General features: G+C 35.8%; 1 long non-coding RNA gene across 1 annotated transcript in view; it reads left to right on the top strand.

Annotated features, from left to right (window-relative positions):
- The window catches only part of LOC137657620 (uncharacterized), an 83,911-nt gene extending 65,006 nt beyond the window's left edge, over positions 1-18,905 (top strand). Inside the window, exon 2 of the long non-coding RNA XR_011047170.1 lies at positions 18,716-18,905. This is a non-coding gene — a long non-coding RNA (uncharacterized lncRNA). The remainder of the gene's footprint in view (positions 1-18,715) is intronic.
- The last annotated feature ends 3,221 nt before the right edge of the window (positions 18,906-22,126 follow it).

The raw sequence follows: 22,126 nt of genomic DNA, 5'->3' as shown, positions 1-22,126 counted from the left end.
TTTTGAGCTTCCATCACCTATTTAACTGGACACATTCTAGATCTTTCACTTAATCTTCCCACCACTACCAAAATCATTGATCTTTTGCATTACAAAACCACCAATGCTAACTTTTTGTTATCATATTTTCCATCTCACCTTTATTTTCTCTTTCAACTCTCCTGACTTTTGCAATAACTAAACTGTCACTTAAAACGTCTCCCTCCATTTTTCAAAACTTCCAATCACATCCAACAACTGCTATTCATATTTTAAAGTTTATACATCAAATATCTGTTTTAATGTTGTTAATGTTTTTAAAATATTCTATTTTAATTGTTCATTACTTATGTCGTTTATTTATTTCCTTATTTCGTTTCCTACTGGGCTATTTTTCCCTGTTGGAGCCCTTGGGCTTATAGCGTCTTGTTTTTCCAACTAGGGTTGTAGCCTAGGTAATAATAATAATAATAATGATAAAAGCAGGGATTACTCCACAGTCCCTTCTTACATTTTGATTCGGTCATATCTAATTTTCGCCCTTTTTTTTCTCTCTCTCTCTTTTCTTTTCATTCAATAGAGCGTCTTACCCCTTTTACTTTATGATTTACATCCCTTCGTCAAACTTTTACTACCATTTGTATTTGCTCACAATTGCTCATGTATGATAATCACATCATGAACCTTCCTTGTGCATATTCCGTATATTCTTATGGTAGTTTCAATTTTTTTTTAAGACTTCTAATCACACCTTTGTAACATTATTGTCACCCCATTTATATAAATTTTTTATGATAATTCGTAAACTTTCAATATGGCCTTTTCTAATTATATTTATGAACATAATTAATTTGGCACCATGACCTCCCAACAGTCAAAATTATCATTTTTATTATTATTATTATTATTATTATTATATTTTATTATTATTATTATTATTGTTATCATCATATTTTATTATTATTATTATTATTATTATTAATATTATTATTTTCTCTATCTCGGTCTTTCGACTGGGTGATATTTATAGCGTAGGGTTCCGGGTTGCATCCTGCCTCCTTAGAAGTCCATTACTTTTCTCATTATGTGCCCCGTTCTTACGATCATACTTCTGCATGAGTCCTGGAGCTACTTTAGCCTCTAGTTTTTCTATATTTTATTATTATTATTATTATTATTATTATTATTATTATTATTATTATTATTATTATTATTAGCTAAGCTACGAACAAATTTGGATGCTATAAGCCTAAACGCTCTAACAAGGAAAATAGCCTAGTGAGAAAGGAAAATAAGGAATTACATAGAATAGTATGTCTGAGTGTACCCTCAAGTAAGAGAACTCCACCCCAAGACTGTGGACGACCATGGTACAGAGGGTATAGCACTAACCAAGACTAGAGAACAATGGTTTGATCTTGGAGTCTTCTTGTCCTAGAAGAGCTGATTTACCATAGCTAATGAGTCCCTCCTACTCTTACCAAGCGGAAAGTAATTACTGAACAATTAGGCCACAAGACTTTATTTTGATTTTCCTCAAGTACCTTAGGCCTACAAGATATGAAATCTATTTACCAATCCATTTTATTTTCTTATCTTGATTAGTCGGCAAAATCACCTTTTTGTTTTCAAAACAAAATGGATAACGAGGGAAACGGAGCTTAATTTTTCATTGTGACTTTTACAGAATGTATTGGTGTATAATCCTTACTTTAAATTCCGCTTTATAGTATAACATAGCTATAGAAAATCAATATTTATAAGGTCATAAGAGTGTTTCCTTTTATTGATAAATATACTAGTTGAAAACACACACACACACACACACACACACACACATATATATATATATATATATATATATATATATATATATATATATATATGCGTGTGTGTGTGTGTGTGTGCGCGCGCATGTATGTATGTTTGTATGTATATATATGTAAGTAAATATCACCACAAATGGCATTTAATACCGAATTCAAAATTGGGAATATTTGGAAATTCTTTTATGATAAATGCTGGCTGGACAAGGACTCGAAACAATGCCAGCACTATACTACAAAACGAACCTTCAAGAGAGATATAAATTAAATTGAGGCCAACTGTACATATTCCTGTTGAATTCTATAATCTGTTCTTAGACTTGAAATGAACCTATGACCGTGAACGCTGATTAATGAGTTTCTGACACGTGGCTTTTAATGATGACTGTGTCATTAACACATGACTTTAATAGATGTAAATATCAGCCACAGAGAGAGAGAGAGAGAGAGAGAGAGAGAGAGAGAGAGAGAGAGAGAGAGAGAGAGAATTTGGCAGTGCTTGTGCACTTCTCTGTGCTTCAAAGCTCATTAATTAGAACAAACTGGATTACACCACTTCAAAGTTAAATGCTCTTTTGGATTGTGCAGTTGTCATTTTTCTCATGGAAAATATTGATTGCAATAATAGCAATAACAATATAGGAAAAGAGAAGTCATTGTCAACGAAGGATAAGGCCAAACAAATCTTTATGGGTTGCTTATTAGTAGATTTTTATGCAGCGAGACCTTGACCGTGTTTGCTTAGCGTTCGAAGGCTTGTGTTTGGTATAGTGTGGCACTCCTCGCTCCCCCGCGTTCCTTCTTGTCGGGCACAACGTGGCCCCATTGCGAAGTTGACATTTACTTGTTTCTTTATTCGATCCTTACTATGTATAGATAGAACGTCCGTCCTCGCCTGCAGCCTTCGTGTCGTTTACATAGAGGCTATGCTAACGATGTAGATCGATTAAGTTTTCACTGGTGTTCCATTTACAACTGGTAAAAGTTGATGGGGTACATTCTATTTTTTTACTAATTTAGATAGGAGAAATAATTTATGACTTGGGGAAATAGGTGTCGTCCTTTTTTTTTTTTTTTTTTTTTTTTTTTTTTTTTTTTTTTTTTTTTTTTTTTTTTTTAGCTATCTGTCTTCAATGCATGCTTTTATAAAATTTTTCTTGATATACATTAAGATATCTAGCTAGCGCATGCATTTCGAACCGGTAAACTCAAATTTACGTTATATTCAAGCATGAAAATTTGCGCGCACATATACATTCATGTTATGGTACATATATAAAAACCAGGTTAAAGTGAGATGCAGGACATATTCTATTCAAAGGGAGAATCTCTTTCAGAGTAATGAAGGGGGATAGCCAATGGTGGGATGTAAACCATGCAGTGAGGATGTGTGGGTGAGTGTGCGCGCGCGCTGGTTCTCCCTTCATTAGACGTTGGGTACGTAACCTTTTAATAACTTTATTGCTTATTTTTCATCATTTGGATCTTCAATAAAGCTCTGGCTTAGCATCAGTGGCGTTATTCTTAGTGCTAATGGACTAAGTTCAAGTTCATATGAAGCGTGAAACGTAATTAAGTGCCTTGAGGAAATGATAAATCATTTGCCTCATAAATAGATTAATCAATAAGCTAAGGAACAATTTCACAGACAGTTTTCTCTCGTGCAATACATGATTCGCTAACATGATAGATTTACCGTTATTAAATGAGAAAAATTGGGAATCTTGATTAAAATTCTCACATATAATAGTTTAAGAAAAATAGATATATCCCTATATGAATGTCAAAATCTCGGCCTTCTGTCCTTCATCAACCATGTCGTTGTTGTTGTTGTTGTTGTTGTTGTCGTTGTTGTTGTCGTTTTTTTTTTATCACTTCGTAGCTATCAGTTGGTTATTATACATATACCATTTGCTTATGAAATGGAATATTTTTGTTTGAATCAGATGTAAATTATTAAATCTTAGAGTCTGATAGACAAAGAAAGATGTTTCTCTCAAACATAACGGCTGTAATCGGCTTTAGTAATTATGTTCTAGATAAACCCTCCTCTGAAACGCAGAGCCAATTTAAGGGTTCAAGTGCCGTTCATAAGGAAAAATAACTGCTATTTATACTTTCACACAATATCCGAGAAAGGGAACGCAGATATACATGATTACGGTGGACCAGCCTAAATAATGGTATACCGTACCTAAGGGGTCCGTAATTCCTATAACCCCACCCTCGCATCCTTATCTCTTAGAAACTGAAGTTTATCAGACTGTGACCGGGTTTGAACTCAGGACCCCAAGATTGTCAGTTTCGGATGAATTCACTTAACTACCACATTTTCTAAGTATCTTGATTTTTTTTTTTTTTTTTTTATGAAATTCCATAACTTATTCCCTATCCATGATAATTATTCAAAAAAAAATATTTTTTAACTTATCTCTTTGAGCTAATGTAAAAGTTTATCATAAATCTTGTACCCTTAACTGTTCATGGTAAACTCAGGTTACCCAGCGTATAACTCGGCGACTAAACTTTGTTTTCCTGGGAGCTTGAAATAAAGCCCCTTGAATTATACAAATAACTGTAAGTTTACTCAAGTCCCAGAAAAGACAAACGCCAAACCAAGACACTGAACAATACATCAATTGCATATGAGAAACTATGTATCCATAAAGTTGTGTTTGTATGTGACAACGGTTGTTTACGGTGAAACCTCAAAGAAGTCTTTGCATTTGCAATGCTTTGCAAGTGATTTATACACTGCAATTCATTGGCTAACAAATGAAAAGGGATTTATATAATTATTTTGCACGTGCAAGTCACCTATTGTAGAGTGAACAGTTTTGTAAGCTAATTCAGTGTCGATTTTCATGCTACTCGTCTCCAACCTGCTCTTCCATTCCCCTGCAAAAGTGTGGATACCAAACTGCGTATAAACCTTAAAATTTGACCAAACGAAGTGTCACTACGAGCTAATTCCAAACGTAGAACATCATACAATCGCACTATAATTTTTTTTTTCTTTTTGCGTGTTAACATCATTCTTCATTACCTTTCTGAGGATTCAATAGGTCTGTTCGATGGTTCGTCGATTAAGTATGATAAACTGGACATTTGAATGAGTTGAATAATTTGTTTCAGCGAATTGTTGGGTCTTAACCTTTAATTTGCTTCAGGATGGTGGGAATATACTGTAGATACCCATCATGTTGTAACACTTTTTCATTTTCCTGAATAGGGCCTTCAAGGAGGTTATGTTTTCACCCCTATTTGTGTATGTGTGTGTGTTTGCTTGTGAACAGCTTTCTGGCCACAATTCTAATCGTAATGGAATTTGCAGGGATTAGCTGTTATGTAAAAAACTGGAAATGATTAAACTTTGGAAGGTCAAGGTCACAGTCAAGCAAAATGTTCAATTCACGTAATCAGCCATAAGTTTGGACATCGTTGTCACAGACTGCAAACTTGGTTCATATTTGAATATATGAAAATCCACGCCAATTAATATATGTTGAAGGTCCAAGGTCGAGGTAGTAGGTAGTAGGTTGGGCAGGACACCAGCCGCCCGTTGAGATACTACCACTAGAGAGGTATTGGATCCTTTGACTGGCCAGACAGTAATGCATTGGATCCCTCTCTCTGGTTGCGGCTTATTTTTTCTTTGCCTACACTTACCCAGAATAGTCTGGCCTATTCTTTACCTATTCTCGTCTTTCCTCATACACCTGACAACAATGAGATACTAAACACTTCTTCACCCATGGGGTTAATTACTGTACTGTAATTTGTTCAGTGTACTTTCCTCTTGGTAAGGGTAGAAGAGACTCTTTAGCTATGGTAAGTAGCTCTTCTAGGAGGAGGACACTCCAAAATTAAACCATTGTTCTCTAGTCTTGGGTAGTGCCATAGCCTCTGTATCATGGTCTTCCACTGTCTTGGGTTAGAGTTCTCTTGCTTGAGGGTACACTCGGGCACACTATTCTATCTTATTATTTTTTTTTTCTTCCTCTTGTTTTTTTGAAATGGTGTGTTGGGCAGGCTTAATAGAAGGGCCATGGATGCCTGGTGGTTTATCAAGAGGCTGTCTTTTCCTTTTCTGATTCGTTTTCTTCTCGAAACCATCCTTACTGTCCTCCCTTCAGTTGAAGTGGCTATCCTGGAGGGTATTTAACCTTGCATGGTGTATCGGCTCCTCCATGTTGACCAGTTTTTCCGACTTTTTACTATAGTTTATGTCTATGGGTTTCATCAATCACTTTATTTATAATTCTGTACATATTGTTTTTGTTATAATTATTGTTAATCTAGTTTTTAAGTATGATGTCTCTTTTTTTTATTTCTATTAATTCTTATGCTGTCTGGAGACATTGAGCGAAATCCGGGACCAGTACGTCCTAGATTTCGTCAATGTCGTCTTCTGTATTGTAATATTCTTGGTCTTCATGCAAATATCCAAGACCTTACAGTTGCATCCAGACAGTATGATATTCTTTTGTGCTCAGAAACTTTGGTTTCTAATATGAGGCACTCATCTGAGCTCCTTATAACTGGTTTTAAGAAGCCAATAATGTAGAAACGTGATGCCATCCCTAGGGCCAGGGGAATGGCGGTGTATATTAGGACCGAGTACCCTGCTTCTCATAAGTCCTGCTATCAATGTGGATGTCATGAGATTCAGGTAATAAAAGTTTGTGGCAGGCATAACAACTTTTATTTGTGTTCGATCTACGGGAATCCAGACATGGATGATTCTATCTTTGATTGTCTTCTTACCATTATGGCTAAGATACAAGATAATAAAAAGGCTTCTTTTGTCTTTGTTGGTGATTTTAATGCTCACCATAAGGAGTGGTCAAGTTCTATCTCTCCTACCGATCACCATGGCTTACTTTAGACTTTGCCTCTGAATCAGGCTTTGAGCAAATCATAAATGAAGCTACTCACAGGTCTGGTAATTGCTTGGACCTCGTATACACTGACTCCCCTGGCGTTATAACTAGTAAGGTTGGTTCTCCAGTCGGGACATCTGATCATGCCTTGATTTTATTAGCAGTGAAGACTGAGCAGCCTGTCCCTGATATATCATACTCTTGTAAAATTTATATGAAATCCCAAGCAGACTGGAATGGGATTTTGCATGATCTTTTGTGCTTGAATTGGTCACAATTATATAGTAGTGTAGATCCTGTTGTCCCTTTGAATGAGAATCTAGCCAACATAATTGATTGGCGTATCCCTTCTCGTGTGCTAAGGTACCGAGTGAAGGACAAACTGTGGTTCAATGATGATTGTAGACATGCTTATTTGGAGAAGCAGGGGGCCTATCATCTTTTGAAGGGTAACAGATCAGATTTGACCTGGAACAACTATACTCAGCTTCGAGCTTTTGCTCAGAGAGTTTATGCCTCAACTGAAAAGGAGTACAATTTAACATTAAAAGAAACCCTTTTTGGTACAACCCAGGAACATAAATGGTGGTCTACCCTTAAATCTGCACTCTTTGGTGTAGATGCAACAGTTCCTCCTTTACTTAAACCAGATGGCGCAGTCACTCACTGTTCAAAGGAAAAGGCAACCCTTTTGGCTGATGTTTGTGACAGTAAACAGAGTAATGAAATACTTGAACTTCCTCATTCCTGTTTTTTTGAGGCTAAACTAACTAGTTTAGCTTTTCAATCTCGTGAGATTAAAGCTCTGTTGATGGACCTTGATGCTTATGGAGGTGTAGACCCAAATGGTATTTTTTCTTTGTTTTTTATAAAGACAGCAGATTTCTTAGCTCCAAAGTTATCTGTTATTTTGCGCAAGTTAGCAAGAAGAGGAGCTTTTAGCACTTGTTGGAGAATTGGTAATGTTACTCCTCTATGTAAATGTGTTTGTGGTAGCTCATGTCCCACTGATTATCGCCCAATTTCTATAACTCCCATATTATCTAAAGTTTTTGAACGTCTTCTGGCAAAACGTCTTAATAGGTTTGCTGAAGGTAATCCTCTATTACATAGTTTGCAATTTGGTTTTCGTAAAGGCCTTGGAGCATGTGATGCCCTTCTTACAATCTCCAATGCTGTACAGAAATCCGTTGTGGTCAAGAAGTTCGTATGATTAGCCTTGATTTTAGTGCTGCCTTTGACTGTGCTAATCATGAGGTCTTTATTTTCAAACTCAAACAGTTGGGAGTGGGTGGGTCGTTTCTTATCATTATTATTGATTTTTTAAGTATTAGATCTCAAAGAGTTGTTGTTGATGGGCACCATAGTGAGTATAGGAATGTGATTTCCGGTGTTCCACAGGGTAGTGTTCTTGGCCCATTACTTTTCATACTATCACACATGACATGTGGTTTGGCCTAGAAAACAAGCTTGTTGCATATGCAGATGATGCTACTCTCTTTGCATTAATTCCATCCCCTGAATGTAGACCTAGGGTCGGTGAATCCCTTAATAGAGATTTAGCTAAAATTAGTGCATGGTGCAAATTATGGGGTATGAAGTTGAATCCTAACAAAACTCAAAGTATGACTGTAAGTAGGTCAAGGACGGTGGCTCCTCAACATCCGGATCTCAGTATTGATAATCTTTCTTTAAATTTGTATGACTCTTAAAATTTTAGGTGTAATTCTCGACAGCAATTTTACTTTCGAGAAACACATTAGGTCTGTGTCTTCTTCAGTTGCACAAAAAATTGGCTTATTGAGAAAGTCTTACAAGATTTTTGGTGATCAATCTATTCTGAAGAAGTGTTTTAATTCTTTCATTCTACCTTGTTTTGAGTATTGTTCTTCTGTCTGGTGTTCAGCTGCTGATTCTCATCTTAATTTGTTGGACAGAAACTTACGTTCTATTAAATTTCTTATTCCTGATCTAGATATTAATCTTTGGCACCGTCATTCAATTAGTTCATTATGCATGTTGCATAAGATTTTTCATAACTCCGACCATCCTTTACATTCAGATCTCCCTGGACAATTCTATCCTGTTCGTAATACTAGGCAGGCAGTTAATTCTAATAGCCAGGCCTTCTTCATCATGAGGCTAAATACTACACAGTATTCTAGAAATTTTATTCCAGCTGTTACCAAGTTGTAGAATGATCTTCCTAATCGAGTAGTTGAATCAGTAGAACTTCAAAAGTTCAAAGTTGGAGCAAACGTTTTTATGTTGACCAGGCTGACATGAGTCTTTTTATAGTTTATATATTACATATGTTTTTGACGTTGTTAATAGTTTATATTGAACATATCTGTTTTGACGCTGTTACTGTTTTTAGAATGATTTACTGTTAATTTATTTTCATCATTTATTTATTTCCTTATTTCCTTTCCTCACTGGGCTATTTTTCCCTATAGGAGCCCTTGGGATTATAGCATATTGCTTTTCCAACTAGGGTTGTAGCTTGGCTAGTAATAATAATAATAATAATAAGCTGCCACAGCAGAGGTTTGCGCTCTAGTGCGTGCCTTTCTAGTTTTAACTTAGGACTTGTTATACCTTTATTACTAAGTGGGAATAAAAAATCTAACAAAAGATATTTTAATTGTAATTTACATTTTGAAAAGAAAAAGCTATTATATCCATTGATAAATCAATTCCTAGTGCAAATATTAAACTCTTTATAAGCATTTTGTTTTTACAATGTTTCTCCTAGAAACTTTTGACATTTTTGCTCCTGAAAAACTCATAGAAGCCTATACGTAAATAGTTCCTTTATATTTTACATTATCCATTGCATTCAAAGTAATATTCAAGTTGAACAAAACCATGCCGTTGGTTTACAGCCAATTCTATTTCTCTTATTTAAATTTTGGTATACTTTTAAGTGCCTTAGACCCTATCACCTAAAGCCAAGGTGCTAAATATAGTCACTAGTGTGCAGTGCTTGATCCCTCAGCTGGTTGAGCGTTCAAAGAGAAAGGCTTTCCGTGTCAGAGCTTATCATTAAGATCTCCCTTTTACTTTGAAAAGATAGTTCAGGGAGATACAGTGACATCTGTAGGCAAATTCAGTAAATTAGTTGCCTTTTTTAAAACCGCACCTTACTTTTCTCCTTTCCTTTTAACGACATGGTTTTAATCACCATAATCTACGTTGGCTCCTTTCTCCCTGGCTGATCCCAAACACTGTAATGATGGAATAAGGGATATCATGAATGGGAGGCTATATTATCCCCTCTTCCAGGGACGTCAAATTATAAGCTACTTGTGTTATTATGTAAACTGTCTGTCATTATCGTTCTTAGAGGTCACTACTGGAGCCTTGATGAAAAAGATTTTCAGAAGATGCTGTGTGGTAGTTGCATAATACGTGGATAATACGTTACCAAACTATCCCGAAATAAAACGTCGGAGAAGGTCGCTCTGAAAGCTGTTTTGGGACTACAATGAAATTAAATTTTTTAGGACTCTTTACTTGAGCACTGAATTAGCTTCATATTCAGTCGATGATAAGGGGTTGCATACAGGGTGGAGAAGGGCATGTGGCCAACAACTTCATTCAAAAATTTATAAAATTTTCCAAGGGGAAAAGGCATAAAGATATATGTGTATATATCATCTTCATCAGCCATAACTAGTCCACTGCAGGAAAAAGACCTCAGACATGTCCTTCCACTCCCATCTGTTTATGGTCTTTCTATGGCAGCCTCTTGTCGCAAATTTTCTTATATCGTCTAACCATGCTTCTTTTGCAATCTCTAGGGACCCATTCTGTCATTCTTAATGTCCATATATTATCTGTAATTCTCATTAGACAGTATGTTCTTTTCTTGCAAGTTAGAATATCCTCTACTTTAGTTTGTTCTCCTATTCCTCTCCATGTTTCTCTTTTGTCTGTCTTAAAGTTATTCCCATCATTATTCTTTCCATAGCTCTTTGAGTTTTAAATATCATATGTTCTAAGGCTTTAGTAAGGCTCCGAGTTTCTGATGCATAAGTTAATACTGGTAGGACCATCTGATTAAATATTTTTCTTTTTTAAAGAAAGTGACATTTTACTTTTTTCATATTCCCAGTTTGTTTACCAAAAGCTCTCCATCCCATGTTTAATCTAATTTTGATTTCAGTCTCATGTCTGGGGAAACACTTACGGTGTGCCCTGATTACGTGTATTCATTAACAATCTCTAGAGGTTCGTTCATAACTCTTATTTGTTGTCTCTGCATTTTCATGGAACATTATCTTGGTTATACTCATATTCATCATCAGTCCTACATTTCTTTCTCTATTCAAATCTTCTATCATCTTTTGCAATTCATCCCATGATTCACTAAATATATTGAACTACCTTATCTGCAAATCTTAAATCGTTAAGATATTTCCCATTGATGTTAATTCATACATTTACCCAATCTGAATTCTTAAAAACCTTCTTCTAGGCATGCTTTGAATAATTTAGGAGAGATGGGGTGTTTCTGTCTAACTCCTCTCTAAATCGGAATTTTTTCACTATCTTCATGTGGTTTTAGAAATGGTGTGCTTCACGTATAAGTATCTTCAAGTGTTCTAACATTAGATTCATCTAATCCCTGTCTTTGGAGAGCTTTCATTTCTGCCGAAGTTTTTACAGAACCAAAAGCTTTCTTATAGTCTATAAAAGCCATCCACAGTGATTTGTCAAACTCTGTTGAAAAATTTTTCCATTAGCTGGATATGGTCAGTTGTTGAATATTCGATTCTAAAGCCCGTCTGTTCTCCTGGTTGATTAAAGTCTAGCTGTCTTTCTATTTGGCCTAGTATGATCTTTATAAATATTTTGTATATTACTAAGAATAAAGTTATTGGGTGGTAATTTTTCAGATCTTTTGTGTCTCCTTTTTCGTGAATTAGTATAAGGATTTAGGTTTTTCGAAGATGTAAGTATAGATCGTTCATGCAGACTTTTTGTGTAAAGTTCTGCCTATAATTGAATCAATTGTTTGGCCATCTTCTCCTGCTGATTTGCCTCTTTTCATGTCTTTTAATGTTTTCTTTTTCTCCTACTAGTAAATTTGGTACTGGCTCTGGTGTGTTATTATTTCTTTTGGCCAAGTAATTTCTTATATCACTATTGTTTAGCATTATACTGAAATTCTCTACAATATTTATCACTGCATCTCTTTTGTTGATATTCCTATTTCCATCCTTTAAAACAAATATCTGTTGGCACCCATCAATTTGAAGCTTCTTCCTTTCTTAAGTGTTTCCGTAATGTTGGTCTGATTGTGTTTACGAATGTCTTGGGTTTTGAGTTTCTTTAGGGATTTGGGTGCTTCTGCTAATTCTGTTTTATATCTCATGGTTTTTACCCTCATTTCCAATCTTTTCTTTATGAGTGTGTTGTTTTATGATAATTTTCCTTGATCTTGTTTAGGAACTTTTCCACCTATCTCTTGTGCCGATTCCAATACAAATTTTGTTAAATTACTGTTCATTTCTTCTTTTGTATTTGGTATTGCTTAACTAAACTCATCATATTTTCTCTCATTACAGAAATGTTTGTTTTCTTTCTTAAAATTAGTTTGTCTTCTTTCTTTCCTTGGATCTAGACAAATTTTATTTCTCACTATTCTATGGTCGCTTGACCTTTATGTTGTTTAACACTTACATCTTTAACTAAGTTAATATTATCACTGAAAATAAAATCTATTTAATTTTTCGTTTCTCCGTTTGGGCTTCTACGTGTCCATTTTCTTCTATGTTCCTTTTGTGTTCATAATTTTAAGATAATTTCTTTCAGCAAATTCTACATGTATATCCCATTTGTCATTTCTTGTGTCTACTCCAAATTCACCTACTACTGATTCTCCTCTCTTATTTTGACCTGCTTTAGCATTTAAATCACCTAAAAAATGTAGATTGAATCTAAGGTTTCTTCATAGATATTCCAGATCTTCATGAAAGGTTTCGATTTCTTCCTCTGTATGGGATGTTGTCGGTGCATACGTTTGAATGATCAGTTTATACTTCGTATCTAGTTTGATAATCAATCCTTCAATTTTATCACTAATGCTACAAAATTCTTCTGTTACCCGCGAGATTTTTATTGATAAGAAAACCAATGCCATTTTCTTTGTTCCTTTTATTTTCTCTGAAGGAATATAAATGGTGCCCCCCCCCCTCTCTCTCTCTCTCTCTCTCTCTCTCTCTCTCTCTCTCTCTCTCTTTTTATATACGCAGTATATTTGTGAGTGTGGGGAAGTGTATGAGTTTCTGTGTTTGCTCCCCAGATTTATGCATTTTTATCGGCGTGTCCTTTATGGGCACATTAAGGTTCAACACATCCTTTCTAGCCAGCTCCCTTTGCTATCTATTCACTTTCTCCTGCCAGAGAGAGAGAGAGAGAGAGAGAGAGAGAGAGAGAGAGAGAGAGAGAGAGAGAGAGATAGAGAGAGAGACCCAAATCCTACTCAGAGCAAACATCCCCAAGGATATGGAAGAAGAGGTGGAATTCTCTTCCGTAGTGCCCAGGTGGCAGGAGGATCTCATGAATGAATTTAAAGAGGGAACAACCCTCCGGGAGGTACGATTCAAGCACGCACAATGTTAATAACTTTGTTTTTCTTCCTTTTAAACTTGAGCAATATATCGTCATTCGACTATCAGCCCATATTTGATATTGTAATTCTTTCTGCCCCTCTCATGTCATAATCTCTGTCAGTATAATTTTGTCTGTAAGCCCTCTCTCTCTCTCTCTCTCTCTCTCTCTCTCTCTCTCTCTCTCTCTCTCTCTCTCTCTCTCTCTCTCTCTCTCTCTCTCTCTCATTGCCCACATCGTTTACTCAATCATGAGCGATGAATTGCTTCCTCTATGATGCAATCCACATGATATACATACAGACAGGAGCACAGACGCATTATGACGCAACGTACAGACTGACGCTTTATAATGCGACTTGGCATGCGTTTTTTTTTTGTGCTACTGTAGTAAGTAATTCTTTTTATTTATATCTGTGATCCGGTAAGGAATTAATTCTATCTTGATTATTGCTTATCATAATATCATTACAGTTGTAGAATGTCATTAAGATTTATTAGTGTTCATTGTTATTGTTGTCGCTGAGTACAATTACCTATCAGTTGGTTATTCAACAATGCTTCCTCTAAGAATAACATGCAACTTAAATATTCAATTCTTGAAAAATCTAGCAATGTTTTCGCAGGTTTTTGTCTAATAATTTTATAATATATGTTTCAGTTGTTCTGCTTTAGGTTACTCATTATATAGAACCATCCTATGGTGCAAAACTAATCGATGGAGACTAAAAAACCCACATAGGTGTAGATTACTGAATTCTGCAGCACTGTTTACATTTTGTTGCTAAGCCTAAATCTTAGATACTATGATCTGGGGTTACTCAAAATACGGTTATATTTTGTCGCTAAGTATAATTGAAAATACTATTATGAGGGGTGACTCAAAATATTTAAGGCAATTTTGCTTTCCTATTAATTAAACACAGATGGCTTATATCAACACACCTGTTCGACACATGGAAAGACGTCATAATCCTGCTATCTCGCCATATATACATATACAGAATGGGGAAAGCCAACATATTTTTTCTTTGATATTGATCATCAGTATGATTTTCAATACATCTTTTGAAAATGACATAAATGACTCTTAGTTGATATAATTTATCGATGCCTTTATACTTCGTATTCAATTAAATATTTAGGGTACAAAGAATTGAACAGCTGTGTCCCCAGTATTCTTTTTTACTTTTTATATGGAACCGTAGATGAAAAGAGAATCGGACTAGAGACTGTTGGTGGAGAGAAGAGAGGCACAGTAGAATGGGCTGGATTAGAGAGAGAGAGAGAAAAGAGAGAGAGAGAGAGAGAGAGAGAGAGAGAGAGAGAGAGAGAGAGAGAGAATCAAAGTAGAATGGGCTACAGCAAACTTTGAAATGCTTTGAAAGTGACTGCTGAGGTTGTATGGAGGGCAGTCAAAAGATTTGGGAATATTAAGGAATGGAAAGGGTGATGTGATTAGATGAGCTGTTAGAATGTGATATCATGTTTTTGAAAGGATTCAAAAGGACGAAGAAGAGGAGTGGTCATTTCATTTCATAAAGGTCAATATGATAGAGGCAAGTTTAATGGATTTTAGGGACATTACGTTACTTAGTACTCCAGCAACGCGAATTTTTTTATTCTAATTAATAAATTAAGACAGATTAAAGGAGGATTTATACGGATTGATATTGTGGTAGGCTTATTTTATGTATGGTGTTCAGTTTAATGTACCTTATATGTAAGAGGTCGTTGTATTATAGTTTTTTGCAAGCGCTAAACATGAGTGATAACCCACAATCTGCTGAAGAAGCTACTTGTCAAGGTCAGGAGTCTATCAACTGGAAGCAGTGTATGCAAGCAAGTCAACTAAAAAAGCTGGGTGTTGGTGGAGAGCACCCCACTATCATTTTATTTGATATGGCTCCTTATGATAAGGTGGTCCAACTGCTAGATGCCAAACTTGACCTGAAAAGCATAGTTGTCCCACGACTGGGAGACCTACATTGAGAACTCCGGTATTAATGATGTCTAGATAAAAGTTGATATATATGGATCTGCAACACCAAGGCAGATCCTGAATTGTAACTATTACACCCATGGTCTTCTTGGTCTGTGAAATGGCAATGAAGGAATTCTTCAAGCAAAATCCAAAACTGAAAGAGGTCTGTCTGAAGGCAACAGAGGGAGTTGAAGCTGTGTTTGGAGGGGAGCAAGCGTACAAAAGCTGAGTTTGTGAAACAAGCAAACGCCACCCTACTTGCTGCCTTAACTATTGCTGATTTTATCACAGTTCACCAAGAAATAGAAATCCAAAATGCAATGTTTAAGGCAATGATGAAATACCTACTTCAGGTGGAAGTAACCTTTCTTTGTCACTGCGACCTAAAATACTGACCTAGAGCTTCATCTCTAAGCCGGAGGGCATTTGAGCAAGCTCTTTGTCACCTTTGACCAGATCAAATACAGGCAACTATGGCCCAGGTGGTATGATATGAGAACCAATTTCCTTGAAACCTGGGAAGATTTGCACGCAGGCAACATTGCAATCACACGAAGAATGACATTCCCTTTGTATCCATAGGGGTGGACTATGCATGTAAGTATATAAACCATCTGATGAAAACTCATTCTAGACTCGTCGGCATCTAGAACAATGCCAATATTAGACAATGGTTCTTCATGGTCACACCAAAACTCACCATGTAGTAAGAGAATTCAAGAGTCAGTATGACGTGGAACATGGTAAAACCTATTGAGCATCATGACTTTGGGCCAAGTGCTGTCAAGAAGAAGCATGATGTTATCACAAAAATCAAGGTAGCCATATAGAAACATGGAAGCCCAATTGCTACTGAAGGTTAAAATCTACACAATGTAATCACTCATGTTTATATCCTTGATGAGTAAGTACCAACAATCTTGAACGCAGATGTGACTGGTAGAAAACTGTATGAAGATGTGTCACAGTGAATTAATGGAGATGTCAGCCTAAGGAGGAAGAAGAAAAAAAGATGTTCTTGTTTGGAAACAAGAAAACTACAGTAAAATCCCGAGACAAAACTGTAGATCTAAACGAGACCAAGGACGTGTATGGCAGACTAATGGTTCCAGCCAGGTCCAACGAAGACATCATTAAGAAAGAGGTCACTGAGAACCATAAATTCACTCTAAACATTAAGTCCTTTTTGCTCCAGATGGTAAAATCCCTCTATACCTGGATAAATCAAACTTGATCAATGTGGCAAAAGCAGGAATTCCACTGGATCACCACCCAGAGGACGAGATGGGAACCACACCAGATGCTCCAAATCGCAAGATTACTCCAAAGATGAGGATTCTTTTATTGGCATCTGTCTCCTTTAGTAAATTTCTTGGTAGTTAAATGCCTGTTTAACACATCCATTTTCTTCATAATTTTTCTCCATGATGTCACAAGGACGAGGTGTAGTTTATTTATATTTGTCACACGTTTCAGCTTCTCTTAGCCGTTAGCAGTGTTAATCATATACTCTTTAGATATGCCCAGGGCAGTGTTGTTCTTCATCATAAGGCTGACTGCTATTTTAGACCGGCCGAAGACTGTGATACTCTATCAAAGGGTGTCATTGGTCTTACTACAAAGGTAATGTTTCTTTTAGTGGGATCTGCATCCAGAACGAAGGCTGTTCCGTATTTTCTATATCCATAGAAATGTTTTCAATATCTTACTGATGTAATAAACAGTAAGTGTCTGGCTATATATATATATATATATATATATATATATATATATATATATATATATATATATATATATACAGTATATATATTTCTTTCTGGTCATACTGAACCGCATTACCGGACACATAAGGAAGTAGCCATACCCTGATGAGATGGAGTACCCTAAGAGGTACACTCGGAAACCACAACTGCTGTGTTGTAATTAGAAAAGGGTGAGGAGGTGGGAAGGGTTGAATCTATATGAATGTGCGTGTGTGCATATCGATCTAAATATATATATATGTATATATATATATATATATATATATATATATATATATATATATATATATGAAATTCTATCATGCTATTTTTATTACTTGCTAAGCTACAACCCTAGTTGGGAACACAGGATGCTACAAGCCCAAGGGCTAAAACAGGGAGCAATCCATGTTTGCCAACGGATATATAAGCGGATGAGCAACCTGATAGAGTAACGAGTACTTTGGGTGTGGAGGAAATGCCCCCTAAATCTCGATGACGTCACAGGCAGCAGGGTGACGGGTTGCATTTAAGGCGATAGACAAAATGTCTTTTCGGCTTCTACTTCTAATGCCTGGTGGATGATCCCACTGGAATTAGAGTGAACCGGGGGTGGGGGGGGGTCACTTGCCTTAGTTAAATAGGCACTGCGTATCACAAGGAACTATCTTTTGATGAATCTAGCCAATAAATGAATCCTCTATGGATTTATTCAGTCTATAGAAAGCGAAAATGACAGAATGGCCCCCAGTCCCGGGCGTAGCGGGGTGCTAAGAATCTCCCGGCTTATAAATAATAAATAAAAATTGAAAACTGGTAATTGGAATGTTAGACATGGATGAGGACTATGAAGCGTGAAGTAGGAGATGATGAATGGAGAAGTATTGATTTAAAAGCTCAAGATAGATACGACTGGTGAAATCCAACCGATGTCCATTACGTCAATAAGCGTTGGAGGAGCTAATAATGATTAAATATGTATATATATATATATATATATATATATATATATATATATATTATATGTATATATTATATATATGTATATATATTTATATATATGTGTATATATATATATATATATATATATATACACACATACATAATTATTAGGATATTCCCCATACCATTCCAGATAAAAAAAATAAATGTCAAGATTGGTTAGTTGCATACTCCTCAAATCCTTCATTCCTACTCATGTATATTATAAAATCTATTGGTGTTGGAAGTCCTGGCCTATTTAGAGGTCAAGTTTTAGATACTGCCAGAATTAAAGTTCTGATGATAGTTAAGAAGGACAGTTTAAATTTATGTGATTCATTCACTAATTTCACTTGTGTCCGGCGATAAGAATTGTTCTGATTTTGGGGGAAACTCTGACAAAATTAAGTCTCCTTAACTTAAAATATTTTTTTTTGTTTTATATGCTATTAATCAGTATCATATATTCATCATATATTTAGTCTCTCCTTTTCTATCCCTTGCTCTTTCCTTTTAGCCTAATGGCTATTTTATAACATTTAATATATTTATATTATTTGTTATATTCACATTGTATTTTTAGTAACCAAATCTTATGTTTGGTAATTGCATTATTTATCATATTTCTCTGCATATCCTTAATGTGTTCTAATACCCACAAACAGTCCAACATTTGGTGAGCAGTGTTTCCTTTTCTTTGCAGATCCTGGGTGATTAGGAAGATGATGCAAGTGTGGTAAAGCGGCCAAAGGAATCTCTCATATTATGCAGGTGGACTGGGATCTGGGGGTCTAGAGGAGGTACAGGAAGATAAGAAATGACTGCATGGAGGATGGAGGGCATGGGCGAATTGGGATGATGGGCATCCGGAGAAATGGACTGCTTTTAGGGTATGAATATGTTGTGTGTGTCCCTCTGAAGGACGAATATTGTACGGGTGATCTTGCTTTTAGAATATGTGGTTGCATGATGAGAGAGAGAGAGAGAGAGAGAGAGAGAGAGAGAGAGAGAGAGAGAGAGAGAGAGAGAGAGAGAGAGATGGTATTTCATAACTTGGAAAAGTTCTTTATCTTCCTTCTCATTAAATTTCATGCAAGTTTCGCATTTAGATTCTAAGCACCAATTTCTCTATAGGTTTACGCCCAGCGGAAAAATCAGCCTCCCTAAAAGATAACATTCTCTCTCTCTCTCTCTCTCTCTCTCTCTCTCTCTCTCTCTCTCTCTCTCTCTCTCTCTCTCTCTCTCTCTCTCTCTCTCTCTCTGTATGGTAATATAAAAAGAATACAAAATCTCGTTCAGCATTGTTTCTAAAACGAATGGTGAGGATACAGTTTAATCTCCTTGCCCAGTGCCGGAATACGCTTCTTTTCTCATTACCCATGTACTTGTGGTGTTCAATCTTCATTAGAATTTCTCTATTGCGTGATTTTTTCGAAGCCGTGTTCCTTAGTGCTTTTGCACTGTTTCTTTATTTGTTTTTTTTTTTTTTTCGTCTTGAATTCTTTAGGTATTTTAGTAAAGAACACCAATAGTATATTAGTTGTAAACTGTAGGGATGAGCACTAGAAGGCCCACTCACACAAATCAATGTTCTGAGAATAAAAATATTTGAAATATAGTAACCTCTATTAAAAATCAGGTAATTACAGGAGACGAAAGATATATTTTATAATTGCTTACATTATCTTTCTTTTCCTATGCAAGACATTGTATTATTGATTTGTATTTCAAAGAAAAGATATGATGGTCCAAATTTTATCATATCTATTTTTCGCAAATTCTGTGGTAAAAAAATACTTATAAGGTGATCCTTTCTTGGCCAACATTTTGAACATATACTATAGTTTATCGTATATCTAATACATTACAGTGTCAATGATACTCTTATTTGAAATTAAGGAAAGTATTGATCAATGACCAAAGAAAAGAACAAAATCATAAGACTAATTACTTATCAATCATAAGTCTTTCCTTAAAAACTGAAAAATTGTGCCATGTGTTCAAAAGAAAAGTAATGACCTATAATTTTTATTACGTTAGACAAAACACTCTCACACCGGGATCATCATGTAGATAAACATCAACTGAGGCCTCTCCTGCTGCCTGCAAGCTTCTGTAAACATTTCTACTTCCTGTAGAAATAAGCGAAATGAGATCCATAATTCCTTCAACTTTTATGGTTGGATTTTCCTTGGTTCCTCTTCAGTTGTGGGAGAATCCAGTTCAGTGGTCCCCCTTTTCCCACCTTCTCAAATCTGATTGCAGTTGTGTAGGATTTTGTCCAATACATAAAATGTTGAATTTCATTTGGATTGTATTTCATTTTCTTAATTTTCATTCATGAAATCTGTTATTTGCATTTCAATCACTTGTAATATTTTTTATTGATTGCTCTGATGGTTGTACTCCAGTCCCTTGGCAACTCAATATTTATGGTTGATTTCTTATTTTTGTCTATCAAGACATATATGGTGCCTGATTCCATATGTGTATGACCAGGTACTAAAAAGGGATGTTATTTTTGTCTCCTTACTCATGGAAACACATAAGCATGGCTTCAAATATATAGTTCCTATTTTGGCCACAACACGAGTCTTTATTTTTTTTTAGTGTCCTTAATGTCGTCTGGCAGACCAATTAACCATTTCATTACACACGAACCTATTGTTTGGTCACCTCATCTTGCAATTGTATCATCCCATATTATGGAGTGTGGTTTATTTCCATCTACACCTGTTGCGAAAAAATGTTAAGCTATATACTGCAATTCATCTCTTGTAGTAAACAATTCATGACTAGCATTGGGCACGGCAACGCTTTCTAGAGGTTTGAAGATCCCTCCATGTGTACATATGCTCAGCTAAGCACCCTCTCCATCAAGCTAGGATCAGGAAGTGCCAGGAAATGGCTGCTGATGACACATCAGGTAGACCTATAGGCTTCCACAAAGCCCCCATCCCAAACTCACAAGCATTGTAAAGTTTAGGTTGTCAATAACCCAAAAAACTGGATATTACAGTTAAAAAAATCGACCATCCCTTAGAAGTTCAGCCATGGCCAAAACAATTGAAAGACTGTTTTTTTGATGCCTTAAATTGGTAGAACTTGAGTTGCACTTGGATGCTTGATTGGCAGGCCCACATCCAGTTATTTTGTAATGATATTATGGTTTCCCTGACAATAAGGGTCTTGCTAAATGAAGGTACCACTTCGTAGCTTTGAGAGGATTTCCAACCCATGCGAAGGGTCTAGTAAATAACTTTTTTTTGCTGGGTTTTTAGAATTAAACATCTTTTTGCGGTTGTTTGACCATCTGCAGCTTTAAATGGTATCATTAATGTCAGATACTTCTGCCAACGCATCCATAAACTGAACATTTTTTAAAAATAGAAATAGTGTAAACTGCACTTAAAAATGTGGGATGTTTCTTTCCTACTTCCAGCAACACTCTTCATTATGTAGATGAATTTTGAAGAGGTTTTTCATCGGTAAATCATTCGTTTTTCTGTGATTATGCCTGCTAAGTCCTTTATGATAAGAAATTTGTATATAAAGTATGTTTATTTTTCTCAGGTTTTTATAAAGACAAAAAAACTAAGTAATTTTCAAATAAACGATATAAATTGTGAGTTCCTTGAATGCAGAAAGGGAAGTAGTTATAATAGAGTTGAATTCGTTTTGAATAAAAGAGAATAAGATTAAGATCCTTCACGAATTCTTGGAATTTTTGTCCCCTAATTGACTTCCTCCTTTACCGCATTCCCTCTTTTACATATCAGCCTTCGTGCATAACGAAATTCGCATTCTGTGAAATTCACTGAATCTTATTTTTTTTTCTTTTTTTTTTTTTTTTTTTTGAAGATTCTGTCCTACAACAAAACCGTGTTACTTTCGGTTTGGAACTGTGGCACTGTATTTTCTCTTTCCCTTTGGTTGGGAAGTGTTTTGCCTCTCGATACCCGATTGAAGGTTTAAAGGCCGTCATGAATGGCAAAGGCAAGGGACAGTGACATTGCCCTAGAAAGCAGGACAATGCCCTAGAGACTGACCCTATATCATATGATCGTCCTAGCACCCAAGGCCCCTCTCCACCCAAGCTAGGGCCAGGGATGGA

Source organism: Palaemon carinicauda, chromosome 1 (assembly GCF_036898095.1).
Source record: "Palaemon carinicauda isolate YSFRI2023 chromosome 1, ASM3689809v2, whole genome shotgun sequence".
In the NCBI taxonomy this organism is placed as follows: Eukaryota; Metazoa; Arthropoda; class Malacostraca; order Decapoda; family Palaemonidae; genus Palaemon; species Palaemon carinicauda.
The sequence above is the reverse complement of the archived record's forward strand: the minus strand, read 5'-3'. Positions and strand labels throughout refer to the sequence as shown.